This window comes from Diadema antillarum, unplaced genomic scaffold (assembly GCF_040938485.1).
Source record: "Diadema antillarum isolate AM-2024a unplaced genomic scaffold, OU_Dant_1.0 scf00000146, whole genome shotgun sequence".
Lineage (NCBI taxonomy): Eukaryota > Metazoa > Echinodermata > Echinoidea > Diadematoida > Diadematidae > Diadema > Diadema antillarum.
In genome coordinates, this window is record NW_027271035.1 from 1,198,592 (window position 1) to 1,207,849 (window position 9,258).

A 9,258-nucleotide genomic window follows, 5' to 3' on the forward strand; every position below is an offset into this window, starting at 1 on the left:
TAGCTGAAATAGCTACTATGTCTGTACACAGAAATACTGACGAAAATTGTTTCATGTATAATTTGAGTCTGACATGAGTTGGAGTGGTTATGTGTGTATGTAGGTATTTGAAGGTAGGTGGTGTTTATGTTCACTGTCATGTGCTAATCTATGTAATCTTGTCTTTATTAAGAAATGTATATAGCTAAAGAATATATATATGTGCATCATATTCATGCCAAACTCAGATTTTCCTCAATAAAAGTAATAATGAAGGCCCTTTTGAACAAAAAATATGGCAATCTCGCGTTCATCTCTTTCATTTTTTTCCCTTGCTCCTGTTTGCTCATTCATGTCAAGAAACTGGGATTCAATGTATATCTAGATCGCCAGTTTTCCTAAGAAGCAACTGACGTGCTTTCAGTGATATGAAATGTATCCATATGTATGTATAGATGATAAAATGTACACATTTCTTGTATTGGTTGCAAACACACACACACCTGATGTATATGCACTTGTGATGTAAATATATATATATATATATATATATATATATATATATATATATATATATATATATATATATATAATTTATTTATTTACTCATATAGACATGTGTGTATATACATGTATATACCTGTATATATACATATATATGTATTTATATATATATATACACACACACACATTCAGGAACCACTTTTTCAGGAACCACTTTTTCAGGAATCTTTATTTTATCTAATTCCAAATATTCATTTGCAGTAATCAAAAGCATGATTAATGAACGTCCATCAATTATATGAAAACAAATGTACAAATTTGCAATCCTATTTTGCTACCCTTGATGGTTATCTCGTTTTCCTTCTCTCCTATAATAGTCCAAACGTTTTTATGTACTCTAATGTCGGATAGAACAGCTCCACCAGATCTTGATTAATATTCATTCATTCGTTTATTTCATTCTTCTGATAAAAAGATTGGAAAAATAACAATCATGCATATATACACAATATGTACAGGTTAAAATGGTAAAAATTGCTATCAGCGAACAAATACAATAGAACAAACGGAGTGCATTATAATAAAGAAAAATGAAATAGGATGTATCATATCAGTAAAAGCCTAGGAGGCTTGACAGGTAGATACACCCATAACGTATGACATAGAAATAGCTAGAGTACAGCACAGAATAACTCAATGTGTGTTCGCGCGTGAGCGAGTGTGTGAAAGTGAGTGACTATAAGTTGTTGCGTTAAACATAAAACGACAAAAGATGAAACTTACACTTAATTTTAAATGAGTTCAGAAATTTAATATTGCGTAGCGATGGAGGCAGAGAATTCCACATATTAGGTCCAGTATACCGAATCGATTTATACAGGGAATGGGAAGTTACTCTAGATTTGTGGAAGAGTTGTCTATTTCTAGTATCATAATTGTGTACATCCAGATTCAAAGAAAACATTTCAATCAGATACTCAGGTAATGTATTGGAAAAATAGCGATGCATAATCATACAAATACTTAATCTATTAATATCATAAATATTTAGAGTGTTCAAAGTATAAAATAAAGGCATAGATGGAGCATAAAATTCGGCATTTGAACAGATACGCGGAGCCCGTTTTTGAAGACGGTCCAGTTTGCAGAGTTTGGACGGGTATATGCAGTGGCCCACACAGTGTTGCAATGCTATGAAAGAATAAATGCATTGTACATCATGAACAAAATACGAAGGGGGACAAAATGCCTTGTTGAAGTATACCAATGATCCTGAATACCTTCGAACTGACATGATTAATATGAAAATCCCAGGCAAAATGTTGATCTAATGTCACTCCCAAGTATGTTACTACCGAGCAGTGTTCAATTTCAGTGTCATTTTATACAATGATATGTTGTCATAATTTTCACTCAAGTTTTGCGAATAACGAAATACGACATATTTTGTTTTGAGAACATTCAATAATAACTTATTACAGAGAAGCCAAGTATAAACTAAATTCAAATTTTCATTTATGGAATCAATCAAAACTGAAAAATCAGAATGGGATGCTACTAAAGTAGTGTCATCTGCAAATAATAAGAACTGAAAAAACGGTGCACATTTTACAATATCATTGATATATATCAAAAAGCAGAAGGGGTCCTAATATGGACCCCTGGGGAACACCGCATAATAATGAGTTGCTATTAGAACAGTAAGTATTGTATAAAGTATATTGTTTTCGCCCAGTTAAATAACTATGAAACCACCGGTATGGTATACCACGAACCCCGTATAGTATTGCAATTTGGATAGTAAAACTGAATGGGAAAGGGTGTCGAAGGCCTTCGATAAATCCATAAATATTGCAATTGCATGCTTATTTTTATCGATAAGATTCAATACCCGATCATATAAATCAATTATAGCAAACTCAGTAGAATAATGAGAACGGAAACCATATTGATTAGAACAAAGAATATCATTCTGATTAAGAAAAGTGTAAAGCCTATCAAATGCTATTCTCTCCAATATTTTTGCAAAAACCGGAAGTACTGATATAGGTCTGTAGTTATTACAATCATTATTGTCCCCTTTCTTAAACACAGGGATAACTTTGGCAGTTTTCATACTGGATGGAAATACCCCGGTTTCGAGAGATAAATTACATATATGTACAATTGGTTTAATGATAAGTATGATAACTGATTTTACAATGGAAGCGGGTATGTTATCAAAGCCAGCACTCTTGTTACCATCAATTTTGTGAACAATATCATATATTTCTGATTCAGAAACCGGTTTAAAAGAGAAAGAACGTTCAAAATTACCAGAGAGAAAATCAGAAAAACTCATAGACGTATCTGATGTATCAATCGAACGAGACAAATTTGGACCAACATCCACAAAATGTTCATTAAAAATATTTGCTATTAAAACTTGATCACATATAACATCATTTCCTTGTACTAAAATTTCAGGCAGATTGCTATCAGTTTTTCCCAGAGTCCGGTTAATAAATTTCCACATACGTTTTGAATCAAATTTAGTCTTATGAAACTCATCATAGTAATATTTTCTTTTAGCATGTCGAATAACAGAGTTCAATCTATTACGATATTGCTTATAAAATGATTCATTACTGTTGTTTGGGTTAAGTTTGTACAATTTAAATAATCTGTTTTTCTTCTTGATTGACTTCAATATTGCACGTGTGATCCAGGGCTTTTTAATCCTTTTATCAACAGAACCCCCTTTTCTAAGCGGCATATGTTCATTTAATATAAACAGAAAACGGTCCAAAAATAACTCATAGGCAAGATTGGCGTCGGTCAGCTCAAGGATATCTGACCAGTCAGCTTTCGATAAATCGCCCATCAGTGATGATAATGACAAAGGTGTTATTTTCCGTGATAATACACTATGAAAAAAAAACTGGATAACGGTCGCTCAAATCAGAGAGTAAAATACCAGAAATGAAATGATGGTCAGAAGAATTGGTAAAAATATTGTCTATAAGAGTAGCTGAATTAGAACATACACGGGTCAGTTTACATATCAAGGGGGAATATAAACATATATATATATATATATATATATATATATATATATATATATACACACATATGTTTCTGTGTGTGTGTTCACATGCATGAATATAATGTAATACACAGACTCCAAACACCGCCCAATCCACCCCACGGTCGATATCCCTTTTTCCTCTCTTCCTCTCTGACGAAAGATTTGCCATCATTTCAGAATCACTATAAAATGCAAATTTCTCGAAGTTCAATTACAGCTGCAATTCTATGGAAGCTAAATTCAAATTATTCCAAATTCAAAGTTATTCAATCATTTAAAGGGATCGTATAGTTTTGGTTGAGACCTAACCTCGGGTTTCTAACATTTTGGGATGAGATTACGAGAAATATCTTATGAAATATGAAAGACCATGTAATTCGAAAAGGAATTCAACGTCTATTTGATGAAAATTGGTTTTGAAATGGCAGAGATACCCAAAACGGAGCAATTCCAAGAAAATGTGGGACCCACATTTTATTACGATCGCTTTGTTTTACTTTATCTTTTGATGTATCAGCCATTCCAAAACTGATTTTCATCAGATGAACTTTGAATTCCACTTAGAGAGCTACGCTCTTCACTACTTTATAAATGGTTTCTTGATATCTCGCAAAAGTAAAAAGCCCTGTACCATCCCTTTAACCCCCCAAAACACCACATTTTCGACAAATTGTACAGGCATCGACAAAAAAATAAATAGTTACAAACGATTAAGAGATAAAATCTATTACCTGTATAATGAAGATATAACATTACGTTATTCCGTCAACCAATGTTCTTACACCTAATTATCTATACATATCTTGATTATGTTTGTGCGACATGAAAACGATCTCTTTCCCAGCATATATTTTATTTGATCTGCTTATTAGTAGTAATAGTGATAGAAGAAATGACACGACAGAGAAATGCATTTATTAGCAGTTGGTATTTAGTACAGCTTCGAGTGTAAAGATATGTAACACTTTCATCCCTGACGAAGGGGGAGGCCCCCGAAAAGTTGTTAATTTTAATGAATAACATAGGCAATTCATGCAGTTCTCTATCGTGTCATTCCTTCTCCACCCCCCCCCCCCTCTCTCTCTCTCTCTCTCTCTCTCTCTCTTATATGTGGGGGGGGGGGGGGGGGGAGTTGGAAAAACCATCATTGTAAGGTGCAAATAAAAAGAATTCTCATGTAATGAGTTCAGAGGGAAATCCAGAACATTTTAAGGTTAGACTTTATAAGCACAACAGTACAAAAAAAAAGTGATTAAAATCTTCTAAAACTTTAAAAAGTTACGAAATTATAAAGTTTCAGTAAGTTTCCCGAAACGCTTCGTGAACAGTCAATGTAATATACAAAGTAGATAGCTGATGATGTCGGGGTCTCACAGCCTGCCATATACTGTATTTTACTAGTACAACTTTAAAAAGTTATGAAATTATAAAGTTTCAGTAAGTTTCCCGAAACGCTTCGTGAACAGTCAACAGTGGTCAATGTAATATACAAAGTAGATGAGCTGATGATGTCGGGGTCTCACTGCCTGCCATATACTGTATTTTACTTGTACACAAAATCTTGAAATTTTCAGTTTCTTTGTTCAAACACAATTATGCTCCAAACACATTTGACTGATCACTATTTATAAGTTATTAATCAGGGGAAAAACATGTTTTACATTTAAACGTCATTTTTTTTTTCGTGCACTATCAGTGAAGAGTTGTGAGAACATGATGATGACATCATCACGTCTCATTTGCATATTCATATAATCAACCATTCGAGTCTGCTTTGTACACATTAAACTCCACAATTGCGTAACTTCATTGATATTTTTACTCTTTCTTATTTACTCTTTCTTGTCGGACTAACTTTTATTCTGGTCCGCTATTCCTCATTAACGGAGGATGCGTGATGTCATACACAGCTCTGGGAATGGATCAAGCGAAGGAGAACCAGCCACTGATGCAGGTGGGGCGTTCTTATATGAGGTCGGAAAAAATAATCATCAAAAGAAAACAACGGTTTTGGACCATTCTACATTCTTGCATTCTGGACTGTTGGTTATTGCCTGTAGTTCCGGTTACAGCTCGTTATTCCGAAGGGTCGTTATTCCAATTGTTCGTATTTCGAATTTCATTTTCGGATTAACAAATCTTCGGAATAACGAACCCTCTGAATGACGCCACAAATGTTCGGATTAACGAACCCTTTTCATTTTAGGATTAACGAACCTTTAGGTATAGGGAATTTGTGTGTTTCGGATTAAAGAACCTTCGGAATATCTAACGTTCTGAATAACGAACAGAACCCGTAGTGGTTGCATAATGAGCTGATGAGTCTTGTGAACGTGGCGGAGGATACAGCGAAACATACACCAGCGGAAATGGCAACGAGGACATCTACTCTCAAAAAAAAAAAATCGAGTGAAAATAGTCACTCTTAAAGGAGTGAATACAAAAAAGAGTGAATTTAGAGTGAAATTGGAGTGAATTTCGAGTGAAAATATTCATTTTCACTCGTTTTGGAGTGACCTCAGGGATCACTCCAAAATCTTCGAGTGATCCCTGGTCACTCCAAAATGAGTGAAAATGCACATTTTCACTCAAAATTCACTTTAGTTTCACTCTAAATTCACTCCAGTTTTTGTATTCAGTCCTTTAAGAGAGAATAACTCACTCGAATATTTTTAGAGAGTACAATATTATGTAAAGCATGATCGGCGCGTCGTTCCTGTGACGGAGTTCTTGCAGAGTCCGACAGACAGAGAACTTTTCAGCGAAGCATAAGATATGAGTAATACGTACTCCGGGACTCGAAAAAGGAAACGGTGAGTTGATTTCAGCCTGAAGTCTTGAGTCATTTTCGAGTGCATGTTTCTGAGACGAATTTGGTTTGATGTGATGAGCTTTATTCTTTCAGGGACAAGGAATGATTCGATGTGGATAAACCGTTGACAAATGGACATTGTAAATTGTATAAATATGCAAACACTTTTCACTGTATACAAGAAATTCCTGTAATTATCATCTCCCGTCTGTGGATACCTCAATGCTCAAAAATCCTGTTTTCTATATAGAGGTCCTTTGGTATGGAATGATATACCATATAAACTAAGAACTTTCTTTTCACTAAATCAATTCAAGAAGAGATATTAATCGACGTGTCACCTCAAAATGTGTGTGTAGGTGTGTGTATCAACATATAAATCTGAATGAATCATTTTGTCATTAGAGTCCAAGAGAATTGTTTTCTCTCTGCTCTGTAAGTTGTTGTATGATTTAACATGTGTCAATATGTTTTTATTGTGTAATGTTTTTATTGTGTTTGATTTCAACGTGTTATAGGAGACCTCCGCACGATTTTCAGATTTTTACATTTGAAAAACTATGAAGTAGTGATAATGAGTAGAGAATTTCGGAATTGATAGTAATTGGGATGAGGAATGTTTTCAAAATTTAAAACAAACTGCAATGAACAAGGGTGATGACATGGCAGCCTCACCATAAGAATGCACGAGTTGGGGCTCAAGGATGCAGAACAAAAGAAGAAGGCAAGCGTAGATTTCACTCAGTTGAACGACGTATATAAAAGCAAGCGGTATTGTAATGGAATTACACTGTTACATTTCTGAAATATGTGACGTTCCTATGTCATCAACAGTATGTGTTCAGTGTAATTTGTTTAAGGTTTTTCAGAGTATTGGTTTCTCTGCTCAAGGACGACAATTAATTCCACAAATCTATATGGAGATGTCGAATATTATTCATTCATCTACTTATTCATTTATTTATTTATTTATTTACTTGCTTATTTATCTATTCATTCATCTATCTATTTCAACATATTTTGACAGGATAACAAGATCAGCAGGTGAGTGCTGTTTTACATAAAGGTCCTGTACAATCCAACTATATAAATATAAAATCATGTTACATAAATATAAGCATAAAAACACTGCAAACAAGCAATCAGAGTCGAAAGGAGCAAAACGTCTAGTTATAGTCAGTAGTAACCAGATCAACAAAACAGTTATGATAGAAAAGGGTTTATCAAAACAGCGAATAAAGAATGTACTATACATGATATGAAAGATTATGAAAATCATCTGGAATGTCCCTTTAAATGAAGAACTCAAACTTGAACTTGCATAGCTTTCCTTGGACGTCTAATAACAAACATTTTGAAGCTATTGTGAATCATAGTGTTAGTTGTGATGGTATACTGCATTTTGCTATATATTTACGTTGAATTTACATTGAAGGCCACACCTCGCTATTACGGTCAGTCATGGTAGTACATTTCTGCAGATAATGTGGTGTGGCGGGGTTAAGGGGTCCCATAGGACCCATTTAAAACCCAGTAGCGTTAATTGTCTTTTGAAACTTAGGAGTGTGGGGGCGTCAATGGCAATTTGTGGTAGCTTATTCCAGCCGTTGAACTATAGAAGAAGAATATAGACTTTAAAGCCATATGTAACAACACGCTGTGCTATACGATGATCACGCACTGGGTCTCCTGATACTTGTAAGTGATATACTTTTGAAAAGTGCTAGTCTCTCTCTCTCTCTCTCTCGTCGTTTTAATTTATCTATTTCATTTCATTTCAGTTGTAACTTTGTCCTCCATCATCCGGATGATACGATACAGGACAAGGCTTGAGACATTGTGATGAGATCAGGAAGTCCTTCGAGGGAGAGATTTTTTTTTTTTTTTTTCAGAACAACTGAACACTGAAGGACTTTTTACACTTGTGTTTCTTAACCCCGGACTTTCTCTGACCCAGGACTATCGTTAGTCCCGTACCAATTTTTTCAGCTTTTTACACTGGTCAATTAGTCCCGTGCTATCTCTTGTCCGGGGCTAAGGAGAAAACTTACCTTTTTACACTCGTATTTCTTAGCCCCGGACTTTCCAAACCACATGAATATTCATGATTACGCTGTGTACTGTACACGTACACGCACGCACCGGCAGCACTTGATTACCTCGTTTCTGATTGGTCAGTGAGGGTCGGACTTCGTCTCCGTCGCTTAGCCCAGGATTATTTTTTCGTTCTGTTTACACTCACTTGCTTGGCACCGCAATTGCGGTGCTAACCCCTGCTATTTTGCAGGGCCAGATAGTACCGTACTATCGGTGGGGCTAGCCCACTTTGGCAAAAACGAGTGTAAACAGAAAGTGGGCTAAGGATAGTCCCGTACCAACGGTGGGGCTAAGGCCCCCCCCCCCCCCCTTAGCCCCACCGTTGGTCCGGGGCTAAGCAAAATTTTACAAGTGTAAAAAGCCCTATAGAGGCATGGAGCTTAGTACACTGAAGTGTATGATGACAAGATACAATAAGAGTACGAATAAGACTGTCCTGGTATTTATATAAACTGAATGGCGACGCCCGACTTGCACACACATAGAATCAGGCGAAATTGCGAATAATAGTTTTTTGTTTGTTTGTTTGTTTGTTTTTTAATGAGTGGCCTAGACATTTTTTTTCGGTGGGAATGAACAAAATCTGGTTGTGTTGGAACAATTCTTTCTTCTTCTTTTTTTCGATGGTTGAATGGTCAGCACTGACCTGTACATTAAAGTGAAATCTTATAAGTTCGGCCTAGATCACCTCACGCACTAGTGGTCACGCTTGCATTCAGTAATATTCGTTGATATTGGCTTGCAATTCAGACCGTGTGACTGAGAATATCTCAATACGTCATCTGGACAACCGGCAATG